The 27,321-nt window shown below is 46.3% G+C and overlaps 8 non-coding genes across 8 annotated transcripts; all 8 read left to right on the top strand.

Moving 5' to 3' along the window:
* Positions 1–425: 425 nt before the first annotated feature.
* trnag-gcc (transfer RNA glycine (anticodon GCC)) lies at positions 426–496 on the top strand. Its single transcript has one exon. It is a non-coding gene; the product is annotated as a tRNA-Gly (tRNA).
* Positions 497–4,691: 4,195 nt separating this feature from the next.
* Positions 4,692–4,762, top strand: trnag-gcc (transfer RNA glycine (anticodon GCC)). Its single transcript has one exon. It is a non-coding gene; the product is annotated as a tRNA-Gly (tRNA).
* A 5,210-nt stretch (positions 4,763–9,972) lies between these two features.
* On the top strand, positions 9,973–10,044 carry trnae-uuc (transfer RNA glutamic acid (anticodon UUC)). Its single transcript has one exon. It is a non-coding gene; the product is annotated as a tRNA-Glu (tRNA).
* Positions 10,045–16,346: 6,302 nt separating this feature from the next.
* On the top strand, positions 16,347–16,418 carry trnae-uuc (transfer RNA glutamic acid (anticodon UUC)). The gene has a single exon. It is a non-coding gene; the product is annotated as a tRNA-Glu (tRNA).
* Positions 16,419–21,694: 5,276 nt separating this feature from the next.
* On the top strand, positions 21,695–21,765 carry trnag-gcc (transfer RNA glycine (anticodon GCC)). The gene has a single exon. It is a non-coding gene; the product is annotated as a tRNA-Gly (tRNA).
* Positions 21,766–23,802: 2,037 nt separating this feature from the next.
* trnag-gcc (transfer RNA glycine (anticodon GCC)) lies at positions 23,803–23,873 on the top strand. Its single transcript has one exon. It is a non-coding gene; the product is annotated as a tRNA-Gly (tRNA).
* A 2,037-nt stretch (positions 23,874–25,910) lies between these two features.
* trnag-gcc (transfer RNA glycine (anticodon GCC)) lies at positions 25,911–25,981 on the top strand. Its single transcript has one exon. It is a non-coding gene; the product is annotated as a tRNA-Gly (tRNA).
* Positions 25,982–26,915: 934 nt separating this feature from the next.
* Positions 26,916–26,987, top strand: trnae-uuc (transfer RNA glutamic acid (anticodon UUC)). Its single transcript has one exon. It is a non-coding gene; the product is annotated as a tRNA-Glu (tRNA).
* Positions 26,988–27,321: the final 334 nt, after the last annotated feature.

The following is a 27,321-nucleotide window of genomic DNA, read 5'->3' as shown; positions in this document are numbered from 1 at the left end:
TATGGGGAACGGGCGGCAAAGTTGCGTTGTGTCGAAGATCTCATCAGCCACGAACTTTTTAAATGGCGGGCTCGAGGGGCCGAATGGCCCAATCCTGCTCCTATTTTTTCTTTTGGGGAAGGTTAGTTTCTTAATTATGTAATTTTTGAGCAGCTAAACAACGTTGGAAGGAAACTCCCACGGGACGTAGAAAAGTGCAAAATCTTAGCTCTACCGAGAGCTCATGCACCTGAGAGGTTAACCCTGTGTTTCTCTGTCCACAGATCTTCCAGGACCTTCGAAGTGTTTCCAGCATTTAATCAACAATTCCAGATGCAGTATCTGCTGCATATTGCTTTTTATGTTAACGCAGTGTCCCCGCTTGTATTAACAAAAGTCAGAAATAAATTGTAGCTACCAGAAAATAGAATCGATTAAGTCGGCGTGCATTGGTGGTTCAGGGGTAGAATTCTCGCCTGCCACGCGAGAGACCCGGGTTCGATTCCCGGCCAATGTAGGCTAATTTTTTTAACAATTCATTTCATAGCAAACACATCACATGAGCATAAATAATTTATTAGCTGTACCTGTGCAAGTGGATCAAGGGTATGAATGTTCTGCTCCTGTTGCTGTGCAACAGCTTTGAGGGGCTGAATGGCATCCTGTTCCTGTGTAACAGGCTCGATTCTTACTCTGACAGACATTGCATTGCTCACTTCCTCGCTAGTCTCGTTGTGAGTATCCCCGCCGGTCACGCGGGAGACCGGGGTGAAATTCCCCGACGGGAAGGAATTTTAACATCCCCAATTTTAAACGTTTTGGCAGCACCTTAAAGCGCTCCTTGGAAAAGATCAACAGCGATAGATTGAACCTAAAACAATTTTAAACGGTGAGGAACTGCATAAAAACCTCCTGCTTCAATTCCTCGTTAGCATAGTGTTCTCCTTCTGTTTGTCTTTTGTGCGGGGCACTGCGGAACGAGAGAGGACAGGGAAATGCAGATAACAGCGGGAGAAAGCACGTCTGATCTTTCAAGTGGACAGCACTGGCACGATTGGCCGAATGGCCTCACACTGTACTGCACGCCTCCATGAATCATATGGATATCTGAGACATACTCACACAAAGTGAGCACACATCTGTGTTCGTGCATATGTTTGAGTCTTTGTCTCAAGCAGTGCATTACTGTTTCCTCTGTATTGTCCTTGATATTTTGGTGCTGATTATTCAATATCCCGACGGCATTTCTCTGACTGTGTATCTCTGAGAGAAGCACAGAAGCAAATAGATTTCAGGTGGACGCCTACACGCACTTGATGCTGTGGTTTCGTGAACATGTCCTTTGTGATCTCGCCTAAAAAATGTCATCTTGTACGAAAAGTTTGCCTGGCGTGAAAGTGACCTGAATTTCAAAGCAGCAAGGAGGAAAGACTGCCTTGTTCTGCTTGCTGGCAGGCCGTTTCTCACAGCTTCTCTGGTGGTCTAGTGGATAGGATTCGGCGCTTTCACCGCCGCGGCCCGGGTTCGATTCCCGGTCAGGGAACCAATGCGTTTTCTGGCTGTTTGAAATGCCAGCAATCAAAGCACCCTCGCGAAACAATGCTTGCACCTCATCAACCTTTCAATTTTCCACACCTCTGCTGTTGCCTCAACAGTCAGCAGCGAATCATTCGGTACCGAGGTGCAGCATTCGCTTCCTTGCCTCGCAGTGTCAGAACAGTCATGGTTATTATCCGTCTTCCATGTATTATTTTGCCGACTGCATCTCCCTAACAAACTTAGCTGATCACAGCACGGCTATCAGTCAACTCATTGCCAGTGTGAAAAATGCCACATTAGCAACGTGTGCAAAACTCGAATGACAGAGTAACTGGGCCGTGATAACTTATCCTGCTATTCATGAGGCCTTAACATTCGCTGCATAAGACAATTCTACCTCTGGTTACCATCCCTCCTGCCATTGGAAAGCGTTTGTCTTTATTTCCTCTACCAAAACCCATTGTAATTTTGCAAGCCTCTATTAAATTTCCTCTTAGCCTCCAGAGGAAAGCAATCCCAGCTTCTCCACACTATCCCTCGGGCCACAGTGTAAGACGTCAAACGGGTTCTGTATGTCTGATAGACATATATTTCAGCTACAGGGGAGTCAAAGGTTATGGGGAACGGGCGGCAAAGTTGCGTTGTGTCGAAGATCTCATCAGCCACGAAGTTTTTAAATGGCGGGCTCTAGGGGCTGAATGGCCCAATCCTGCTCCTATTTTTTCTTTTGGGGAAGGTTAGTTTCTTAATTATGTAATTTTTGAGCAGCTAAACAACGTTGGAAGGAAACTCCCACGGGACGTAGAAAAGTGCAAAATCTTAGCTCTACCGAGAGCTCATGCACCTGAGAGGTTAACCCTGTGTTTCTCTGTCCACATATCTTCCAGGACCTTCGAAGTGTTTCCAGCATTTAATCAACAATTCCAGATGCAGTATCTGCTGCATATTGCTTTTTATGTTAACGCAGTGTCCCCGCTTGTATTAACAAAAGTCAGAAATAAATTGTAGCCACCAGAAAATAGAATCTATTAAGTCGGCGTGCATTGGTGGTTCAGGGGTAGAATTCTCGCCTGCCACGCGGGAGACCCGGGTTCGATTCCCGGCCAATGTAGGCTAATTTTTTTAACAATTCAATTCATAGCAAACACATCACATGAGCATAAATAATTTATTAGCTGTACCTGTGCAAGTGGATCAAGGGTATGAATGTTCTGCTCCTGTTGCTGTGCAACAGCTTTGAGGGGCTGAATGGCATCCTGTTCCTGTGTAACAGGCTCGATTCTTACTCTGACAGACATTGCATTGCTCACTTCCTCGTTAGTCTCGTTGTGAGTATCCCCGCCTGTCACGCGGGAGACCGGGGTGAAATTCCCCGACGGGAAGGAATTTTAACATCCCCAATTTTAAACGTTTTGGCAGCACCTTAAAGCGCTCCTTGGAAAAGATCAACAGCGATAGATTGAACCTAAAACAATTTTAAACGGTGAGGAACTGCATAAAAACCTCCTGCTTCAATTCCTCGTTAGCATAGTGTTCTCCTTCTGTTTGTCTTTTGTGCGGGGCACTGCGGAACGAGAGAGGACAGGGAAATGCAGATAACAGCGGGAGAAAGCACGTCTGATCTTTCAAGTGGACAGCACTGGCACGATTGGCCGAATGGCCTCACACTGTACTGCACGCCTCCATGAATCATATGGATATCTGAGACATACTCACACAAAGTGAGCACACATCTGTGTTCGTGCATATGTTTGAGTCTTTGTCTCAAGCAGTGCATTACTGTTTCCTCTGTATTGTCCTTGATATTTTGGTGCTGATTATTCAATATCCCGACGGCATTTCTCTGACTGTGTATCTCTGAGAGAAGCACAGAAGCAAATAGATTTCAGGTGGACGCCTACACGCACTTGATGCTGTGGTTTCGTGAACATGTCCTTTGTGATCTCGCCTAAAAAATGTCATCTTGTACGAAAAGTTTGCCTGGCGTGAAAGTGACCTGAATTTCAAAGCAGCAAGGAGGAAAGACTGCCTTGTTCTGCTTGCTGGCAGGCCGTTTCTCACAGCTTCTCTGGTGGTCTAGTGGATAGGATTCGGCGCTTTCACCGCCGCGGCCCGGGTTCGATTCCCGGTCAGGGAACCAATGCGTTTTCTGGCTGTTTGAAATGCCAGCAATCAAAGCACCCTCGCGAAACAATGCTTGCACCTCATCAACCTTTCAATTTTCCACACCTCTGCTGTTGCCTCAACAGTCAGCAGCGAATCATTCGGTACCGAGGTGCAGCATTCGCTTCCTTGCCTCGCAGTGTCAGAACAGTCATGGTTATTATCCGTCTTCCATGTATTATTTTGCCGACTGCATCTCCCTAACAAACTTAGCTGATCACAGCACGGCTATCAGTCAACTCATTGCCAGTGTGAAAAATGCCACATTAGCAACGTGTGCAAAACTCGAATGACAGAGTAACTGGGCCGTGATAACTTATCCTGCTATTCATGAGGCCTTAACATTCGCTGCATAAGACAATTCTACCTCTGGTTACCATCCCTCCTGCCATTGGAAAGCGTTTGTCTTTATTTCCTCTACCAAAACCCATTGTAATTTTGCAAGCCTCTATTAAATTTCCTCTTAGCCTCCAGAGGAAAGCAATCCCAGCTTCTCCACACTATCCCTCGGGCCACAGTGTAAGACGTCAAACGGGTTCTGTATGTCTGATAGACATATATTTCAGCTACAGGGGAGTCAAAGGTTATGGGGAACGGGCGGCAAAGTTGCGTTGTGTCGAAGATCTCATCAGCCACGAAGTTTTTAAATGGCGGGCTCTAGGGGCTGAATGGCCCAATCCTGCTCCTATTTTTTCTTTTGGGGAAGGTTAGTTTCTTAATTATGTAATTTTTGAGCAGCTAAACAACGTTGGAAGGAAACTCCCACGGGACGTAGAAAAGTGCAAAATCTTAGCTCTACCGAGAGCTCATGCACCTGAGAGGTTAACCCTGTGTTTCTCTGTCCAAATATCTTCCAGGACCTTCGAAGTGTTTCCAGCATTTAATCAACAATTCCAGATGCAGTATCTGCTGCATATTGCTTTTTATGTTAACGCAGTGTCCCCGCTTGTATTAACAAAAGTCAGAAATAAATTGTAGCCACCAGAAAATAGAATCTATTAAGTCGGCGTGCATTGGTGGTTCAGGGGTAGAATTCTCGCCTGCCACGCGGGAGACCCGGGTTCGATTCCCGGCCAATGCAGGCTAGTTTTTTTAACAATTCATTTCATAGCAAACACATCACATGAGCATAAATAATTTATTAGCTGTACCTGTGCAAGTGGATCAAGGGTATGAATGTTCTGCTCCTGTTGCTGTGCAACAGCTTTGAGGGGCTGAATGGCATCCTGTTCCTGTGTAACAGGCTCGATTCTTACTCTGACAGACATTGCATTGCTCACTTCCTCGTTAGTCTCGTTGTGAGTATCCCCGCCTGACCGGGGTGAAATTCCCCGATGGGAAGGATTTTTAACATCCCCAATTTTAAACGTTTTGGCAGCACCTTAAAGCGCTCCTTGGAAAAGATCAACAGCGAAAGATTGAACCTAAAACAATTTTAAACGGTGAGGAACTGCATAAAAACCTCCTGCATCAATTCCTCGTTAGCATAGTGTTCTCCTTCTGTTTGTCTTTTGTGCGGGGCACTGCGGAACGAGAGAGGACAGGGAAATGCAGATAACAGCGGGAGAAAGCACGTCTGATCTTTCAAGTGGACAGCACTGGCACGATTGGCCGAATGGCCTCACACTGTACTGCACGCCTCCATGAATCATATGGATATCTGAGACATACTCACACAAAGTGAGCACACATCTGTGTTCGTGCATATGTTTGAGTCTTTGTCTCAAGCAGTGCATTACTGTTTCCTCTGTATTGTCCTTGATATTTTGGTGCTGATTATTCAATATCCCGACGGCTTTTCTCTGACTGTGTATCTCTGAGAGAAGCACAGAAGCAAATAGATTTGAGGTGGACGCCTACACGCACTTGATGCTGTGGTTTCCTGAACATGTCCTTTGTGATCTCGCCTAAAAAATGTCATCTTGTACGAAAAGTTTGCCTGGCGTGAAAGTGACCTGAATTTCAAAGCAGCAAGGAGGAAAGACTGCCTTGTTCTGCTTGCTGGCAGGCCGCTTCTCACAGCTTCCCTGGCGGTCTAGTGGATAGGATTCGGCGCTTTCACCGCCGCGGTCCGGGTTCGATTCCCGGTCAGGGGAACCAGTGCGTTTTCTGGCTGTTTGAAATGCCAGCAATCAAAGCACCCGCGCGAAACAATGCTTGCACCTCATCAGTCTTTCAATTTTCCACACCTCTGCTGTTGCCTCAACAGTCACCAGCGCATCATTCGGTACCGAGGTGCAGCATTCGCTTCCTTGCCTCGCAGTGTCAGAACAGTCACGGTTATTATCCGTCTTCCATGTATTATTTTGCCGACTGCATCTCCCTTACAAACTTAGCTGATCACAGCACGGCAATCAGTCAACTCATTGCCAGTGTGAAAAATGCCACATTAGCAACGTGTGCAAGACTCGAATGACAGAGTAACTGGGCCGTGATAACTTATCCTGATATTCATGAGGCCTTAACATTCGCTGCATAAGACAATTCTCCCTCTGGTTACCATCCCTCCTGCCATTGGAAAGCGTTTGTCTTTATTTCCTCTACCAACACCCATTGTAATTTTGCAAGCCTCTATTAAATTTCCTCTTAGCCTCCAGAGGAAAGCAATCCCAGCTTCTCCACACTATCCCTCGGGCCACACTGTAAGACGTCAAACGGGTTCTGTATGTCTGATAGACATATATTTCAGCTACAGGGGAGTCAAAGGTTATGGGGAACGGGCGGCAAAGTTGCGTTGTGTCGAAGATCTCATCAGCCACGAACTTTTTAAATGGCGGGCTCGAGGGGCCGAATGGCCCAATCCTGCTCCTATTTTTTCTTTTGGGGAAGGTTAGTTTCTTAATTATGTAATTTTTGAGCAGCTAAACAACGTTGGAAGGAAACTCCCACGGGACGTAGAAAAGTGCAAAATCTTAGCTCTACCGAGAGCTCATGCACCTGAGAGGTTAACCCTGTGTTTCTCTGTCCACAGATCTTCCAGGACCTTCGAAGTGTTTCCAGCATTTAATCAACAATTCCAGATGCAGTATCTGCTGCATATTGCTTTTTATGTTAACGCAGTGTCCCCGCTTGTATTAACAAAAGTCAGAAATAAATTGTAGCTACCAGAAAATAGAATCGATTAAGTCGGCGTGCATTGGTGGTTCAGGGGTAGAATTCTCGCCTGCCACGCGGGAGACCCGGGTTCGATTCCCGGCCAATGTAGGCTAATTTTTTTAACAATTCAATTCATAGCAAACACATCACATGAGCATAAATAATTTATTAGCTGTACCTGTGCAAGTGGATCAAGGGTATGAATGTTCTGCTCCTGTTGCTGTGCAACAGCTTTGAGGGGCTGAATGGCATCCTGTTCCTGTGTAACAGGCTCGATTCTTACTCTGACAGACATTGCATTGCTCACTTCCTCGTTAGTCTCGTTGTGAGTATCCCCGCCTGTCACGCGGGAGACCGGGGTGAAATTCCCCGACGGGAAGGAATTTTAACATCCCCAATTTTAAACGTTTTGGCAGCACCTTAAAGCGCTCCTTGGAAAAGATCAACAGCGAAAGATTGAACCTAAAACAATTTTAAACGGTGAGGAACTGCATAAAAACCTCTTGCATCAATTCCTCGTTAGCATAGTGTTCTCCTTCTGTTTGTCTTTTGTGCGGGGCACTGCGGAACGAGATAGGACAGGGAAATGCAGATAACAGCGGGAGAAAGCACGTCTGATCTTTCAAGTGGACAGCACTGGCACGATTGGCCGAATGGCCTCACACTGTACTGCACGCCTCCATGAATCATATGGATATCTGAGACATACTCACACAAAGTGAGCACACATCTGTGTTCGTGCATATGTTTGAGTCTTTGTCTCAAGCAGTGCATTACTGTTTCCTCTGTATTGTCCTTGATATTTTGGTGCTGATTATTCAATATCCCGGCGGCTTTTCTCTGACTGTGTATCTCTGAGAGAAGCACAGAAGCAAATAAATTTCAGGTGGACGCCTACACGCACTTGATGCTGTGGTTTCCTGAACATGTCCTTTGTTATCTCGCCTAAAAAATGTCATCTTGTACGAAAAGTTTGCCTGGCGTGAAAGTGACCTGAATTTCAAAGCAGCAAGGAGGAAAGACTGCCTTGTTCTGCTTGCTGGCAGGCTGCTTCTCACAGCTTCCCTGGTGGTCTAGTAGATAGGATTCGGCGCTTTCACCGCCGCGGCCCGGGTTCGATTCCCGGTCAGGGAACCAGTGCGTTTTCTGGCTGTTTGAAATGCCAGCAATCAAAGCACCCACGCGAAACAATGCTTGCACCTCATCAACCTTTCAATTTTCCACACCGCTGCTGTTGCCTCAACAGTCAGCAGCGCATCATTCGGTACCGAGGTGCAGCATTCGCTTCCTTGCCTCGCAGTGTCAGAACAGTCACGGTTATTATCCGTCTTCCATGTATTATTTTGCCGACTGCATCTCCCTAACAAACTTAGCTGATCACAGCACGGCTATCAGTCAACTCATTGCCAGTGTGAAAAATGCCACATTAGCAACGTGTGCAAGACTCGAATGACAGAGTAACTGGGCCGTGATAACTTATCCTGATATTCATGAGGCCTTAACATTCGCTGCATAAGACAATTCTACCTCTGGTTACCATCCCTCCTGCCATTGGAAAGCGTTTGTCTTTATTTCCTCCATCAAAACCCATTGTAATTTTGCAAGCCTCTATTAAATTTCCTCTTAGCCTCCAGAGGAAAGCAATCCCAGCTTCTCCACACTATCCCTCGGGCCACACTGTAAGACGTCAAACGGGTTCTGTATGTCTGATAGACATATATTTCAGCTACAGGGGAGTCAAAGGTTATGGGGAACGGGCGGCAAAGTTGCGTTGTGTCGAAGATCTCATCAGCCACGAACTTTTTAAATGGCGGGCTCGAGGGGCCGAATGGCTCAATCCTGCTCCTATTTTTTCTTTTGGGGAAGGTTAGTTTCTTAATTATGTAATTTTTGAGCAGCTAAACAACGTTGGAAGGAAACTCCCACGGGACGTAAAAAAGTGCAAAATCTTAGCTCTACCGAGAGCTCATGCACCTGAGAGGTTAACCCTGTGTTTCTCTGTCCACAGATCTTCCAGGACCTTCGAAGTGTTTCCAGCATTTAATCAACAATTCCAGATGCAGTATCTGCTGCATATTGCTTTTTATGTTAACGCAGTGTCCCCGCTTGTATTAACAAAAGTCAAAAATAAATTGTAGCAACCAGAAAATAGAATCGATTAAGTCGGCGTGCATTGGTGGTTCAGGGGTAGCATTCTCGCCTGCCATGCGGGAGACCCGGGTTCGATTCCCGGCCAATGCAGGCTAATTTTTTTAACAATTCATTTCATAGCAAACACATCACATGAGCATAAATAATTTATTAGCTGTACCTGTGCAAGTGGATCAAGGGTATGAATGTTCTGCTCCTGTTGCTGTGCAACAGCTTTGAGGGGCTGAATGGCATCCTGTTCCTGTGTAACAGGCTCGATTCTTACTCTGACAGACATTGCATTGCTCACTTCCTCGTTAGTCTCGTTGTGAGTATCCCCTCCTGTCACGCGGGAGACCGGGGTGAAATTCCCCGACGGGAAGGAATTTTAACATCCCCAATTTTAAACGTTTTGGCAGCACCTTAAAGCGCTCCTTGGAAAAGATCAACAGCGAAAGATTGAACCTAAAACAATTTTAAACGGTGAGGAACTGCATAAAAACCTCCTGCATCAATTCCTCGTTCGCATAGTGTTCTCCTTCTGTTTGTCTTTTGTGCGGGGCACTGCGGAACGAGAGAGGACAGGGAAATGCAGATAACAGCGGGAGAAAGCACGTCTGATCTTTCAAGTGGACAGAACTGGCACGATTGGCCGAATGGCCTCACACTGTACTGCACGCCTCCATGAATCATATGGATATCTGAGACATACTCACACAAAGTGAGCACACATCTGTGTTCGTGCATATGTTTGAGTCTTTGTCTCAAGCAGTGCATTACTGTTTCCTCTGTATTGTCCTTGATATTTTGGTGCTGATTATTCAATATCCCGACGGCTTTTCTCTGACTGTGTATCTCTGAGAAAAGCACAGAAGCAAATAGATTTCAGGTGGACGCCTACACGCACTTGATGCTGTGGTTTCCTGAACATGTCCTTTGTGATCTCGCCTAAAAAATGTCATCTTGTACGAAAAGTTTGCCTGGCGTTAAAGTGACCTGAATTTCAAAGCAGCAAGGAGGAAAGACTGCCTTGTTCTGCTTGCTGGCAGGCCGCTTCTCACAGCTTCCCTGGTGGTCTAGTGGATAGGATTCGGCGCTTTCACCGCCGCGGCCCGGGTTCGATTCCCGGTCAGGGAACCAGTGCGTTTTCTGGCTGTTTGAAATGTCAGCAATCAAAGCACCCGCGCGAAACAATGCTTGCACCTCATCAACCTTTCAATTTTCCACACCGCTGCTGTTGCCTCAACAGTCAGCAGCGCATCATTCGGTACCGAGGTGCAGCATTCGCTTCCTTGCCTCGCAGTGTCAGAACAGTCACGGTTATTATCCGTCTTCCACGTATTATTTTGCCGACTGCATCTCCCGAACAAACTTAGCTGATCACAGCACGGCTATCAGTCAACTCATTGCCAGTGTGAAAAATGCCACATTAGCAACGTGTGCAAGACACGAATGACAGAGTAACTGGGCCGTGATAACTTATCCTGATATTCATGAGGACTTAACATTCGCTGCATAAGACAATTCTACCTCTGGTTACCATCCCTCCTGCCATTGGAAAGCGTTTGTCTTTATTTCCTCTATCAAAACCCATTGTAATTTTGCAAGCCTCTATTAAATTTCCTCTTAGCCTCCAGAGGAAAGCAATCCCAGCTTCTCCACACTATCCCTCGGGCCACACTGTAAGACGTCAAACGGGTTCTGTATGTCTGATAGACATATATTTCAGCTACAGGGGAGTCAAAGGTTATGGGGAACGGGCGGCAAAGTTGCGTTGTGTCGAAGATCTCATCAGCCACGAACTTTTTAAATGGCGGGCTGGAGGGGCCGAATGGCCCAATCCTGCTCCTATTTTTACTTTTGGGGAATGTTAGTTTCTTAATTATGTAATTTTTGAGCAGCTAAACAACGTTGGAAGGAAACTCCCACGGGACGTAGAAAAGTGCAAAATCTTAGCTCTACCGAGAGCTCATGCACCTGATAGGTTAACCCTGTGTTTCTCTGTCCACAGATCTTCCAGGACCTTCGAAGTGTTTCCAGCATTTAATCAACAATTCCAGATGCAGTATCTGCTGCATATTGCTTTTTATGTTAACGCAGTGTCCCCGCTTGTATTAACAAAAGTCAAAAATAAATTGTAGCTACCAGAAAATAGAATCGATTAAGTCGGTGTGCATTGGTGGTTCAGGGGTAGAATTCTCGCCTGCCACGCGGGAGACCCGGGTTCGATTCCCGGCGAATGCAGGCTAATTTTTTTAACAATTCATTTCATAGCAAACACATCACATGAGCATAAATAATTTATTAGCTGTACCTGTGCAAGTGGATCAAGGGTATGAATGTTCTGCTCCTGTTGCTGTGCAACAGCTTTGAGGGGCTGAATGGCATCCTGTTCCTGTGTAACAGGCTCGATTCTTACTCTGACAGACATTGCATTGCTCACTTCCTCGTTAGTCTCGTTGTGAGTATCCCCGCCTGTCACGCGGGAGACCGGGGTGAAATTCCCCGACGGGAAGGAATTTTAACATCCCCAATTTTAAACGTTTTGGCAGCACCTTAAAGCGCTCCTTGGAAAAGATCAACAGCGAAAGATTGAACCTAAAACAATTTTAAACGGTGAGGAACTGCATAAAAACCTCCTGCATCAATTCCTCGTTAGCATAGTGTTCTCCTTCTGTTTGTCTTCTTTGCGGGGCACTGCGGAACGAGAGAGGACAGGGAAATGCAGATAACAGCGGGAGAAAGCACGTCTGATCTTTCAAGTGGACAGCACTGGCACGATTGGCCGAATGGCCTCACACTGTACTGCACGCCTCCATGAATCATATGGATATCTGAGACATACTCACACAAAGTGAGCACACATCTGTGTTCGTGCATATGTTTGAGTCTTTGTCTCAAGCAGTGCATTACTGTTTCCTCTGTATTGTCCTTGATATTTTGGTGCTGATTATTCAATATCCCGACGGCTTTTCTCTGACTGTGTATCTCTGAGAAAAGCACAGAAGCAAATAGATTTCAGGTGGACGCCTACACGCAATTGATGCTGTGGTTTCCTGAACATGTCCTTTGTGATCTCGCCTAAAAAATGTCATCTTGTCCGAAAAGTTGGCCTGGCGTGAAAGTGACCTGAATTTCAAAGCAGCAAGGAGGAAAGACTGCCTTGTTCTGCTTGCTGGCAGGCCGCTTCTCACAGCTTCCCTGGTGGTCTAGTGGATAGGATTCGGCGCTTTCACCGCCGCGGCCCGGGTTCGATTCCTGGTCAGGAAACCAATGCGTTTTCTGGCTGTTTGAAATGCCAGCAATCAAAGCACCCGCGCGAAACAATGCTTGCACCTCATCAACCTTTCAATTTTCCACACTGCTGCTGTTGCCTCAACAGTCAGCAGCGCATCATTCGGTACCGAGGTGCAGCATTCGCTTCCTTGCCTCGCAGTGTCAGAACAGTCACGGTTATTATCCGTCTTCCATGTATTATTTTGCCGACTGCATCTCCCTAACAAACTTAGCTGATCACAGCACGGCTATCAGTCAACTCATTGCCAGTGTGAAAAATGCCACATTAGCAACGTGTGCAAGACTCGAATGACAGAGTAACTGGGCCGTGATAAATTATCCTGATATTCATGAGGACTTAACATTCGCTGCATAAGACAATTCTACCTCTGGTTACCATCCCTCCTGCCATTGGAAAGCGTTTGTCTTTATTTCCTCTATCAAAACCCATTGTAATTTTGCAAGCCTCTATTAAATTTCCTCTTAGCCTCCAGAGGAAAGCAATCCCAGCTTCTCCACACTATCCCTCGGGCCACACTGTAAGACGTCAAACGGGTTCTGTATGTCTGATAGACATATATTTCAGCTACAGGGGAGTCAAAGGTTATGGGAAACGGGCGGCAAAGTTGCGTTGTGTCGAAGATCTCATCAGCCACGAACTTTTTAAATGGCGGGCTCGAGGGGCCGAATGGCCCAATCCTGCTCCTATTTTTTCTTTTGGGGAAGGTTAGTTTCTTAATTATGTAATTTTTGAGCAGCTAAACAACGTTGGAAGGAAACTCCCACGGGACGTAGAAAAGTGCAAAATCTTAGCTCTACCGAGAGCTCATGCACCTGAGAGGTTAACCCTGTGTTTCTCTGTCCACAGATCTTCCAGGACCTTCGAAGTGTTTCCAGCATTTAATCAACAATTCCAGATGCAGTATCTGCTGCATATTGCTTTTTATGTTAACGCAGTGTCCCCGCTTGTATTAACAAAAGTCAAAAATAAATTGTAGCTACCAGAAAATAGAATCGATTAAGTCGGCGTGCATTGGTGGTTCAGGGGTATAATTCTCGCCTGCCACGCGGGAGACCCGGGTTCGATTCCCGGCCAATGCAGACTAATTTTTTTAACAATTCATTTCATAGCAAACACATGAGCATAAATAATTTATTAGCTGTACCTGTGCAAGTGGATCAAGGGTATGAATGTTCTGCTCCTGTTGCTGTGCAACAGCTTTGAGCGGCTGAATGGCATCCTGTTCCTGTGTAACAGGCTCGATTTTTACTCTGACAGACATTGCATTGCTCACTTCCTCGTTAGTCTCGTTGTGAGTATCCCCGCCTGTCACGCGGGAGACCGGGGTGAAATTCCCCGACGGGAAGGAATTTTAACATCCCCAATTTTAAACGTTTTGGCAGCACCTTAAAGCGCTCCTTGGAAAAGATCAACAGCGAAAGATTGAACCTAAAACAATTTTAAACGGTGAGGAACTGCATAAAAACCTCCTGCATCAATTCCTCGTTAGCATAGTGTTCTCCTTCTGTTTGTCTTTTGTGCGGGGCACTGCGGAACGAGAGAGGACAGGGAAATGCAGATAACAGCGGGAGAAAATACGTCTGATCTTTCAAGTGGACAGCACTGGCACGATTGGCCGAATGGCCTCACACTGTACTGCACGCCTCCATGAATCATATGGATATCTGAGACATACTCACACAAAGTGAGCACACATCTGTGTTCGTGCATATGTTTGAGTCTTTGTCTCAAGCAGTGCATTACTGTTTCCTCTGTATTGTCCTTGATATTTTGGTGCTGATTATTCAATATCCCGACGGCTTTCTCTGACTGTGTATCTCTGAGAGAAGCACAGAAGCAAATAGATTTCAGGTGGACGCCTACACGCACTTGATGCTGTGGTTTCCTGAACATGTCCTTTGTGATCTCGCCTAAAAAATGTCATCTTGTACGAAAAGTTTGCCTGGCGTGAAAGTGACCTGAATTTCAAAGCAGCAAGGAGGAAAAACTGCCTTGTTCTGCTTGCTGGCAGGCAGCTTCTCACAGCTTCCCTGGTGGTCTAGTGGATAGGATTCGGCGCTTTCACCGCCACGGCCCGGGTTCGATTCCCGGTCAGGGAACCAGTGCGTTTGTCTGGCTGTTTGAAATGCCAGCAATCAAAGCACCCGCGCGAAACAATGCTTGCACCTCATCAACCTTTCAATTTTCCACACCGCTGCTGTTGCCTCAACAGTCAGCAGCGCATCATTCGGTACCGAGGTGCAGCATTCGCTTCCTTGCCTCGCAGTGTCAGAACAGTCACGGTTATTATCCGTCTTCCATGTATTATTTTGCCGACTGCATCTCCCTAACAAACTTAGCTGATCACAGCACGGCTATCAGTCAACTCATTGCCAGTGTGAAAAATGCCACATTAGCAACGTGTGCAAGACTCGAATGACAGAGTAACTGGGCCGTGATAACTTATCCTGATATTCATGAGGCCTTAACATTCGCTGCATAAGACAATTCTACCTCTGGTTACCATCCCTCCTGCCATTGGAAAGCGTTTGTCTTTATTTCCTCTATCAAAACCCATTGTAATTTTGCAAGCCTCTATTAAATTTCCTCTTAGCCTCCAGAGGAAAGCAATCCCAGCTTCTCCACACTATCCCTCGGGCCACACTGTAAGACCTCAAACGGGTTTTTTATGTCTGATAGGCATATATTTCAGCTACAGGGGAGTCAAAGGTTATGGGGAACGGGCGGCAAAGTTGCGTTGTGTCGAAGATCTCATCAGCCACGAACTTTTTAAATGGCGGACTCGAGGGGCCGAATGGCCCAATCCTGCTCCTATTTTTTCTTTTGGGGAAGGTTAGTTTCTTAATTATGTAATTTTTGAGCAGCTAAACAACGTTGGAAGGAAACTCCCACGGGACGTAGAAAAGTGCAAAATCTTAGCTCTACCGAGAGCTCATGCACCTGAGTGGTTAACCCTGTGTTTCTCTGTCCACAGATCTTCCAGGACCTTCGAAGTGTTTCCAGCATTTAATCAACAATTCCAGATGCAGTATCTGCTGCATCTTGCTTTTTATGTTAACGCAGTGTCCCCGCTTGTATTAACAAAAGTCAAAAATAAATTGTAGCTACCAGAAAATAGAATCGATTAAGTCGGCGTGCATTGGTGGTTCAGGGGTAGAATTCTCGCCTGCCACGCGGAAGACCCGGGTTCGATTCCCGGCCAATGCAGGCTAATTTTTTTAACAATCACATGAGCATAAATAATTTATTAGCTGTACCTGTGCAAGTGGATCAAGGGTATGAATGTTCTGCTCCTGTTGCTGTGCAACAGCTTTGAGGGGCTGAATGGCATCCTGTTCCTGTGTAACAGGCTCGATTCTTACTCTGACAGACATTACATTGCTCACTTCCTCGTTAGTCTCGTTGTGAGTATCCCCGCCTGTCACGCGGGAGACCGGGGTGAATTTCCCCGACGGGAAGGAATTTTAACATCCCCAATTTTAAACGTTTTGGCAGCACCTTAAAGCGCTCCTTGGAAAAGATCAACAGCGAAAGATTGAACTTAAAACAATTTTAAACGGTGAGGAACTGCATAAAAACCTCCTGCATCAATTCCTCGTTAACATAGTGTTCTCCTTCTGTTTGTCTTTTGTGCGGGGCACTGCGGAACGAGAGAGGACAGGGAAATGCAGATAACAGCGGGAGAAAGCACGTCTGATCTTTCAAGTGGACAGCACTGGCACGATTGGCCGAATGGCCTCACACTGTACTGCACGCCTCCATGAATCATATGGATATCTGAGACATACTCACACAAAGTGAGCACACATCTGTGTTCGTGCATATGTTTGAGTCTTTGTCTCAAGCAGTGCATTACTGTTTCCTCTGTATTGTGCTTGATATTTTGGTGCTGATTATTCAATATCCCGACGGCTTTTCTCTGACTGTGTATCTCTGAGAGAAGCACAGAAGCAAATAGATTTCAGGTGGACGCCTACACGCACTTGATGCTGTGGTTTCCTGAACATGTCCTTTGTGATCTCGCCTAAAAAATGTCATCTTGTACGAAAAGTTTGCCTGGCGTGAAAGTGACCTGAATTTCAAAGCAGCAAGGAGGAAAGACTGCCTTGTTCTGCTTGCTGGCAGGCCGCTTCTCACAACTTCCCTGGTGGTCTAGTGGATAGGATTCGGCGCTTTCACCGCCGCGGCCCGGGTTCGATTCCCGGTCAGGGAACCAGTGCGTTTTCTGGCTGTTTGAAATGCCAGCAATCAAAGCACCCGCGCGAAACAATGCTTGCACCTCATCAACCTTTCAATTTTCCACACCGCTGCTGTTGCGTCAACAGTCAGCAGCGCATCATTCGGTACCGAGGAGCAGCATTCGCTTCATTGCCTCGCAGTGTCAGAACAGTCACGGTTATTATCCGTCTTCCATGTATTATTTTGCCGACTGCATCTCCCTAACAAACTTAGCTGATCACAGCACGGCTATCAGTCAACTCATTGCCAGTGTGAAAAATGCCACATTAGCAACGTGTGCAAGACTCGAATGACAGAGTAACTGGGCCGTGATAACTTATCCTGATATTCATGAGGCCTTAACATTCGCTGCATAAGACAATTCTACCTCTGGTTACCATCCCTCCTGCCATTGGAAAGCGTTTGTCTTTATTTCTTCTATCAAAACCCATTGTAATTTTGCAAGCCTCTATTAAATTTCCTCTTAGCCTCCAGAGGAAAGCAATCCCAGCTTCTCCACACTATCCCTCGGGCCACACTGTAAGACGTCAAACGGGTTCTGTATGTCTGATAGACATATATTTCAGCTACAGGGGAGTCAAAGGTTATGGGGAACGGGCGGCAAAGTTGCGTTGTGTCGAAGATCTCATCAGCCACGAACTTTTTAAAGGGCGGGCTCGAGGGGCCGAATGGCCCAATCCTGCTCCTATTTTTTCTTTTGGGGAAGGTTAGTTTCTTAATTATGTAATTTTTGAGCAGCTAAACAACGTTGGAAGGAAACTCCCACGGGACGTAGAAAAGTGCAAAATCTTAGCTCTACCGAGAGCTCATGCACCTGAGAGGTTAACCCTGTGTTTCTCTGTCCACAGATCTTCCAGGACCTTCGAAGTGTTTCCAGCATTTAATCAACAATTCCAGATGCAGTATCTGCTGCATCTTGCTTTTTATGTTAACGCAGTGTCCCCGCTTGTATTAACAAAAGTCAAAAATAAATTGTAGCTACCAGAAAATAGAATCGATTAAGTCGGCGTGCATTGGTGGTTCAGGGGTAGAATTCTCGCCTGCCACGCGGGAGACCCGTGTTCGATTCCCGGCCAATGCAGGCTAATTTTTTTAACAATCACATGAGCATAAATAATTTATTAGCTGTACCTGTGCAAGTGGATCAAGGGTATGAATGTTCTGCTCCTGTTGCTGTGCAACAGCTTTGAGGGGCTGAATGGCATCCTGTTCCTGTGTAACAGGCTCGATTCTTACTCTGACAGACATTGCATTGCTCACTTCCTCGTTAGTCTCGTTGTGAGTATCCCCGCCTGTCACGCGGGGGACCGGGGTGAAATTCCCCGACGGGAAGGAATTTTAACATCCCCAATTTTAAACGTTTTGGCAGCACCTTAAAGCGCTCCTTGGAAAAGATCAACAGCGAAAGATTGAACCTAAAACAATTTTAAACGGTGAGGAACTGCATAAAAACCTCCTGCATCAATTCCTCGTTAGCATAGTGTTATCCTTCTGTTTGTCTTTTGTGCGGGGCACTGCGGAACGAGAGAGGACAGGGAAATGCAGATAACAGCGGGAGAAAGCACGTCTGATCTTTCAAGTGGACAGCACTGGCACGATTGGCCGAATGGCCTCACACTGTACTGCACGCCTCCATGAATCATATGGATATCTGAGACATACTCACACAAAGTGAGCACACATCTGTGTTCGTGCATATGTTTGGGTATTTGTCTCAAGCAGTGCATTACTGTTTCCTCTGTATTGTCCTTGATATTTTGGTGCTGATTATTCAATATCCCGACGGCTTTCTCTGACTGTGTATCTCTGAGAGAAGCACAGAAGCAAAAAGATTTCAGGTGGACGCCTACACGCACTTGATGCTGTGGTTTCCTGAACATGTCCTTTGTGATCTCGCCTAAAAAATGTCATCTTGTACGAAAAGTTTGCCTGGCGTGAAAGTGACCTGAATTTCAAAGCAGCAAGGAGGAAAGACTGCCTTGTTCTGCTTGCTGGCAGGCCGCTTCTCACAGCTTCCCTGGTGGTCTAGTGGATAGGATTCGGCGCTTTCACCGCCGCGGCCCGGGTTCGATTCCTGGTCAGGAAACCAGTGCGTTTTCTGGCTGTTTGAAATGCCAGCAATCAAAACACCCACGCGAAACAATGCTTGCACCTCACCAACCTTTCAATTTTCCACACCGCTGCTGTTGCCTCAACAGTCAGCAGCGCATCATTCGGTACCGAGGTGCAGCATTCGCTTCCTTGCCTCGCAGTGTCAGAACAGTCACGGTTATTATCCGTCTTCCATGTATTATTTTGCCGACTGCATCTCCCTAACAAACTTAGCTGATCACAGCACGGCTATCAGTCAACTCATTGCCAGTGTGAAAAATGCCACATTAGCAACGTGTGCAAGACTCGAATGACAGAGTAACTGGGCCGTGATAACTTATCCTGATATTCATGAGGCCTTAACATTCGCTGCATAAGACAATTCTACCTCTGGTTACCATCCCTCCTGCCATTGGAAAGCGTTTGTCTTTATTTCCTCTATCAAAACCCATTGTAATTTTGCAAGCCTCTATTAAATTTCCTCTTAGCCTCCAGAGGAAAGCAATCCCAGCTTCTCCACACTATCCCTCGGGCCACACTGTAAGACGTCAAACGGGTTCTGTATGTCTGATAGACATATATTTCAGCTACAGGGGAGTCAAAGGTTATGGGGAACGGGCGGCAAAGTTGCGTTGTGTCGAAGATCTCATCAGCCACGAACTTTTTAAATGGCGGGCTCGAGGGGCCGAATGGCCCAATCCTGCTCCTATTTTTTCTTTTGGGGAAGGTTAGTTTCTTAATTATGTAATTTTTGAGCAGCTAAACAACGTTGGAAGGAAACTCCCACGGGACGTAGAAAAGTGCAAAATCTTAGCTCTACCGAGAGCTCATGCACCTGAGAGGTTAACCCTGTGTTTCTCTGTCCACAGATCTTCCAGGACCTTCGAAGTGTTTCCAGCATTTAATCAACAATTCCAGATGCAGTATCTGCTGCATATTGCTTTTTATGTTAACGCAGTGTCCCCGCTTGTATTAACAAAAGTCAAAAATAAATTGTAGCTACCAGAAAATAGAATCGATTAAGTCGGCGTGAATTGGTGGTTCAGGGGTAGAATTCTCGCCTGCCACGCGGGAGAACCGGGTTCGATTCCCGGCCAATGCAGCCTAATTTTTTTAACAATTCATTTCATAGCAAACACATGAGCATAAATAATTTATTAGCTGTACCTGTGCAAGTGGATCAAGGGTATGAATGTTCTGCTCCTGTTGCTGTGCAACAGCTTTGAGGGGCTGAATGGCATCCTGTTCCTGTGTAACAGGCTCGATTCTTACTCTGACAGACATTGCATTGCTCACTTCCTCGTTAGTCTCGTTGTGAGTATCCCCGCCTGTCACGCGGGAGACCGGGGTGAAATTCCCCGACGGGAAGGAATTTTAACATCCCCAACTTTAAACGTTTTGGCAGCACCTTAAAGCGCTCCTTGGAAAAGATCAACAGCGAAAGATTGAACCTAAAACAATTTTAAACGGTGAGGAACTGCATAAAAACCTCCTGCATCAATTCCTATTTAGCATTGTGTTCTCCTTCTATTTGTCTTTTGTGCGGGGCACTGCGGAACGAGAGAGGACAGGGAAATGCAGATAACAGCGGGAGAAAGCACGTCTGATCTTTCAAGTGGACAGCACTGGCACGATTGGCCGAATGGCCTCACACTGTACTGCACGCCTCCATGAATCATATGGATATCTGAGACATACTCACACAAAGTGAGCACACATCTGTGTTCGTGCATATGTTTGAGTCTTTGTCTCAAGCAGTGCATTACTGTTTCCTCTGTATTCTGCTTGATATTTTAGTGCTGATTATTCAATATCCCGACGGCTTTTCTCTGACTGTGTATCTCTGAGAGAAGCACAGAAGCAAATAGATTTCAGGTGGACGCCTACACGCACTTGATGCTGTGGTTTCCTGAACATGTCCTTTGTGATCTCGCCTAAAAAATGTCATCTTGTACGAAAAGTTTGCCTGGCGTGAAAGTGACCTGAATTTCAAAGCAGCAAGGAGGAAAGACTGCCTTGTTCTGCTTGCTGGCAGGCCGCTTCTCACAACTTCCCTGGTGGTCTAGTGGATAGGATTCGGCGCTTTCACCGCCGCGGCCCGGGTTCGATTCGCGGTCAGGGAACCAGTGCGTTTTCTGGCTGTTTGAAATGCCAGCAATCAAAGCACCCGCGCGAAACAATGCTTGCACCTCATCAACCATTCAATTTCCCACACCGCTGCTGTTGCGTCAACAGTCAGCAGCGCATCATTCAGTACCGAGGAGCAGCATTCGCTTCCTTGCCTCGCAGTGTCAGAACAGTCACGGTTATTATCCGTCTTCCATGTATTATTTTGCCGACTGCATCTCCCTAACAAACTTAGCTGATCACAGCACGGCTATCAGTCAACTCATTGCCAGTGTGAAAAATGCCACATTAGCAACGTGTGCAAGACTCGAATGACAGAGTAACTGGGCCGTGATAACTTATCCTGATATTCATGAGGCCTTAACATTCGCTGCATAAGACAATTCTACCTCTGGTTACCATCCCTCCTGCCATTGGAAAGCGTTTGTCTTTATTTCCTCTATCAAAACCCATTGTAATTTTGCAAGCCTCTATTAAATTTCCTCTTAGCCTCCAGAGGAAAGCAATCCCAGCTTCTCCACACTATCCCTCGGGCCACACTGTAAGACGTCAAACGGGTTCTGTATGTCTGATAGACATATATTTCAGCTACAGGGGAGTCAAAGGTTATGGGGAACGGGCGGCAAAGTTGCGTTGTGTCGAAGATCTCATCAGCCACGAACTTTTTAAATGGCGGGCTCGAGGGGCCGAATGGCCCAATCCTGCTCCTATTTTTTCTTTTGGGGAAGGTTAGTTTCTTAATTATGTAATTTTTGAGCAGCTAAACAACGTTGGAAGGAAACTCCCACGGGACGTAGAAAAGTGCAAAATCTTAGCTCTACCGAGAGCTCATGCACCTGAGAGGTTAACCCTGTGTTTCTCTGTCCACAGATCTTCCAGGACCTTCGAAGTGTTTCCAGCATTTAATCAACAATTCCAGATGCAGTATCTGCTGCATCTTGCTTTTTATGTTAACGCAGTGTCCCCGCTTGTATTAACAAAAGTCAAAAATAAATTGTAGCTACCAGAAAATAGAATCGATTAAGTCGGCGTGCATTGGTGGTTCAGGGGTAGAATTCTCGCCTGCCACGCGGGAGACCCGGGTTCGATTCCCGGCCAATGCAGGCTAATTTTTTTAACAATCACATGAGCATAAATAATTTATTAGCTGTACCTGTGCAAGTGGATCAAGGGTATGAATGTTCTGCTCCTGTTGCTGTGCAACAGCTTTGAGGGGCTGAATGGCATCCTGTTCCTGTGTAACAGGCTCGATTCTTACTCTGACAGACATTGCTCACTTCCTCGTTAGTCTCGTTGTGAGTATCCCCGCCTGTCACGCGGGAGACCGGGGTGAATTTCCCCGACGGGAAGGAATTTTAACATCCCCAATTTTAAACGTTTTGGCAGCACCTTAAAGCGCTCCTTGGAAAAGATCAACAGCGAAAGATTGAACTTAAAACAATTTTAAACGGTGAGGAACTGCATAAAAACCTCCTGCATCAATTCCTCGTTAGCATAGTGTTCTCCTTCTGTTTGTCTTTTGTGCGGGGCACTGCGGAACGAGAGAGGACAGGGAAATGCAGATAACAGCGGGAGAAAGCACGTCTGATCTTTCAAGTGGACAGCACTGGCACGATTGGCCGAATGACCTCACACTGTACTGCACGCCTCCATGAATCATATGGATATCTGAGACATACTCACACAAAGTGAGCACACATCTGTGTTCGTGCATATGTTTGAGTCTTTGTCTCAAGCAGTGCATTACTGTTTCCTCTGTATTGTGCTTGATATTTTGGTGCTGATTATTCAATATCCCGACGGCTTTTCTCTGACTGTGTATCTCTGAGAGAAGCACAGAAGCAAATAGATTTCAGGTGGACGCCTACACGCACTTGATGCTGTGGTTTCCTGAACATGTCCTTTGTGATCTCGCCTAAAAAATGTCATCTTGTACGAAAAGTTTGCCTGGCGTGAAAGTGACCTGAATTTCAAAGCAGCAAGGAGGAAAGACTGCCTTGTTCTGCTTGCTGGCAGGCCGCTTCTCACAACTTACCTGGTGGTCTAGTGGATAGGATTCGGCGCTTTCACCGCCGCGGCCCGGGTTCGATTCCCGGTCAGGGAACCAGTGCGTTTTCTGGCTGTTTGAAATGCCAGCAATCAAAGCACCCGCGCGAAACAATGCTTGCACCTCATCAACCTTTCAATTTTCCACACCGCTGCTGTTGCGTCAACAGTCAGCAGCGCATCATTCGGTACCGAGGAGCAGCATTCGCTTCATTGCCTCGCAGTGTCAGAACAGTCACGGTTATTATCCGTCTTCCATGTATTATTTTGCCGACTGCATCTCCCTAACAAACTTAGCTGATCACAGCACGGCTATCAGTCAACTCATTGCCAGTGTGAAAAATGCCACATTAGCAACGTGTGCAAGACTCGAATGACAGAGTAACTGGGCCGTGATAACTTATCCTGATATTCATGAGGCCTTAACATTCGCTGCATAAGACAATTCTACCTCTGGTTACCATCCCTCCTGCCATTGGAAAGCGTTTGTCTTTATTTCCTCTATCAAAACCCATTGTAATTTTGCAAGCCTCTATTAAATTTCCTCTTAGCCTCCAGAGGAAAGCAATCCCAGCTTCTCCACACTATCCCTCGGGCCACACTGTAAGACGTCAAACGGGTTCTGTATGTCTGATAGACATATATTTCAGCTACAGGGGAGTCAAAGGTTATGGGGAACGGGCGGCAAAGTTGCGTTGTGTCGAAGATCTCATCAGCCACGAACTTTTTAAAGGGCGGGCTCGAGGGGCCGAATGGCCCAATCCTGCTCCTATTTTTTCTTTTGGGGAAGGTTAGTTTCTTAATTATGTAATTTTTGAGCAGCTAAACAACGTTGGAAGGAAACTCCCACGGGACGTAGAAAAGTGCAAAATCTTAGCTCTACCGAGAGCTCATGCACCTGAGAGGTTAACCCTGTGTTTCTCTGTCCACAGATCTTCCAGGACCTTCGAAGTGTTTCCAGCATTTAATCAACAATTCCAGATGCAGTATCTGCTGCATCTTGCTTTTTATGTTAACGCAGTGTCCCCGCTTGTATTAACAAAAGTCAAAAATAAATTGTAGCTACCAGAAAATAGAATCGATTAAGTCGGCGTGCATTGGTGGTTCAGGGGTAGAATTCTCGCCTGCCACGCGGGAGACCCGGGTTCGATTCCCGGCCAATGCAGGCTAATATTTTTAACAATCACATGAGCATAAATAATTTATTAGCTGTACCTGTGCAAGTGGATCAAGGGTATGAATGTTCTGCTCCTGTTGCTGTGCAACAGCTTTGAGGGGCTGAATGGCATCCTGTTCCTGTGTAACAGGCTCGATTCTTACTCTGACAGACATTGCTCACTTCCTCGTTAGTCTCGTTGTGAGTATCCCCGCCTGTCACGCGGGAGACCGGGGTGAATTTCCCCGACGGGAAGGAATTTTAACATCCCCAATTTTAAACGTTTTGGCAGCACCTTAAAGCGCTCCTTGGAAAAGATCAACAGCGAAAGATTGAACTTAAAACAATTTTAAACGGTGAGGAACTGCATAAAAACCTCCTGCATCAATTCCTCGTTAGCATAGTGTTCTCCTTCTGTTTGTCTTTTGTGCGGGGCACTGCGGAACGAGAGAGGACAGGGAAATGCAGATAACAGCGGGAGAAAGCACGTCTGATCTTTCAAGTGGACAGCACTGGCACGATTGGCCGAATGGCCTCACACTGTACTGCACGCCTCCATGAATCATATGGATATCTGAGACATACTCACACAAAGTGAGCACACATCTGTGTTCGTGCATATGTTTGAGTCTTTGTCTCAAGCAGTGCATTACTGTTTCCTCTGTATTGTGCTTGATATTTTGGTGCTGATTATTCAATATCCCGACGGCTTTTCTCTGACTGTGTATCTCTGAGAGAAGCACAGAAGCAAATAGATTTCAGGTGGACGCCTACACGCACTTGATGCTGTGGTTTCCTGAACATGTCCTTTGTGATCTCGCCTAAAAAATGTCATCTTGTACGAAAAGTTTGCCTGGCGTGAAAGTGACCTGAATTTCAAAGCAGCAAGGAGGAAAGACTGCCTTGTTCTGCTTGCTGGCAGGCCGCTTCTCACAACTTACCTGGTGGTCTAGTGGATAGGATTCGACGCTTTCACCGCCGCGGCCCGGGTTCGATTCCCGGTCAGGGAACCAGTGCGTTTTCTGGCTGTTTGAAATGCCAGCAATCAAAGCACCCGCGCGAAACAATGCTTGCACCTCATCAACCTTTCAATTTTCCACACCGCTGCTGTTGCGTCAACAGTCAGCAGCGCATCATTCGGTACCGAGGAGCAGCATTCGCTTCATTGCCTCGCAGTGTCAGAACAGTCACGGTTATTATCCGTCTTCCATGTATTATTTTGCCGACTGCATCTCCCTAACAAACTTAGCTGATCACAGCACGGCTATCAGTCAACTCATTGCCAGTGTGAAAAATGCCACATTAGCAACGTGTGCAAGACTCGAATGACAGAGTAACTGGGCCGTGATAACTTATCCTGATATTCATGAGGCCTTAACATTCGCTGCATAAGACAATTCTACCTCTGGTTACCATCCCTCCTGCCATTGGAAAGCGTTTGTCTTTATTTCCTCTATCAAAACCCATTGTAATTTTGCAAGCCTCTATTAAATTTCCTCTTAGCCTCCAGAGGAAAGCAATCCCAGCTTCTCCACACTATCCCTCGGGCCACACTGTAAGACGTCAAACGGGTTCTGTATGTCTGATAGACATATATTTCAGCTGCAGGGGAGTCAAAGGTTATGGGGAACGGGCGGCAAAGTTGCGTTGTGTCGAAGATCTCATCAGCCACGAACTTTTTAAAGGGCGGGCTCGAGGGGCCGAATGGCCCAATCCTGCTCCTATTTTTTCTTTTGGGGAAGGTTAGTTTCTTAATTATGTAATTTTTGAGCAGCTAAACAACGTTGGAAGGAAACTCCCACGGGACGTAGAAAAGTGCAAAATCTTAGCTCTACCGAGAGCTCATGCACCTGAGAGGTTAACCCTGTGTTTCTCTGTCCACAGATCTTCCAGGACCTTCGAAGTGTTTCCAGCATTTAATCAACAATTCCAGATGCAGTATCTGCTGCATCTTGCTTTTTATGTTAACGCAGTGTCCCCGCTTGTATTAACAAAAGTCAAAAATAAATTGTAGCTACCAGAAAATAGAATCGATTAAGTCGGCGTGCATTGGTGGTTCAGGGGTAGAATTCTCGCCTGCCACGCGGGAGACCCGGGTTCGATTCCCGGCCAATGCAGGCTAATATTTTTAACAATCACATGAGCATAAATAATTTATTAGCTGTACCTGTGCAAGTGGATCAAGGGTATGAATGTTCTGCTCCTGTTGCTGTGCAACAGCTTTGAGGGGCTGAATGGCATCCTGTTCCTGTGTAACAGGCTCGATTCTTACTCTGACAGACATTACATTGCTCACTTCCTCGTTAGTCTCGTTGTGAGTATCCCCGCCTGTCACGCGGGAGACCGGGGTGAATTTCCCCGACGGGAAGGAATTTTAACATCCCCAATTTTAAACGTTTTGGCAGCACCTTAAAGCGCTCCTTGGAAAAGATCAACAGCGAAAGATTGAACCTAAAACAATTTTAAACGGTGAGGAACTGCATAAAAACCTCCTGCATCAATTCCTCGTTAGCATAGTGTTCTCCTTCTGTTTGTCTTTTGTGCGGGGCACTGCGGAACGAGAGAGGACAGGGAAATGCAGATAACAGCGGGAGAAAGCACGTCTGATCTTTCAAGTGGACAGCACTGGCACGATTGGCCGAATGGCCTCACACTGTACTGCACGCCTCCATGAATCATATGGATATCTGAGACATACTCACACAAAGTGAGCACACATCTGTGTTCGTGCATATGTTTGAGTCTTTGTCTCAAGCAGTGCATTACTGTTTCCTCTGTATTGTGCTTGATATTTTGGTGCTGATTATTCAATATCCCGACGGCTTTTCTCTGACTGTGTATCTCTGAGAGAAGCACAGAAGCAAATAGATTTCAGGTGGACGCCTACACGCACTTGATGCTGTGGTTTCCTGAACATGTCCTTTGTGATCTCGCCTAAAAAATGTCATCTTGTACGAAAAGTTTGCCTGGCGTGAAAGTGACCTGAATTTCAAAGCAGCAAGGAGGAAAGACTGCCTTCTTCTGCTTGCTGGCAGGCCGCTTCTCACAACTTCCCTGGTGGTCTAGTGGATAGGATTCGGCGCTTTCACCGCCGCGGCCCGGGTTCGATTCCCGGTCAGGGAACCAGTGCGTTTTCTGGCTGTTTGAAATGCCAGCAATCAAAGCACCCGCGCGAAACAATGCTTGCACCTCATCAGCCTTTCAATTTTCCACACCGCTGCTGTTGCCTCAACAGTCAGCAGCGCATCATTCGGTACCGAGGTGCAGCATTCGCTTCCTTGCCTCGCAGTCTCAGAACAGTCACGGTTATTATCCGTCTTCCATGTATTATTTTGCCGACTGCATCTCCCTAACAAACTTACCTGATCACAGCACGGCTATCAGGCAACTCATTGCCAGTGTGAAAAATGCCACATTAGCAACGTGTGCAAGACTCGAATGACAGAGTAACTGGGCC

The sequence above is a fragment of the Somniosus microcephalus genome, unplaced genomic scaffold (genome assembly GCF_052327205.1).
Source record: "Somniosus microcephalus isolate GS21.2 unplaced genomic scaffold, FLI_Smic_1.0 unresolved_chr8, whole genome shotgun sequence".
NCBI classification, from domain to species: domain Eukaryota; kingdom Metazoa; phylum Chordata; class Chondrichthyes; order Squaliformes; family Somniosidae; genus Somniosus; species Somniosus microcephalus.
This window is presented reverse-complemented; position numbering and strand designations above follow the sequence as displayed.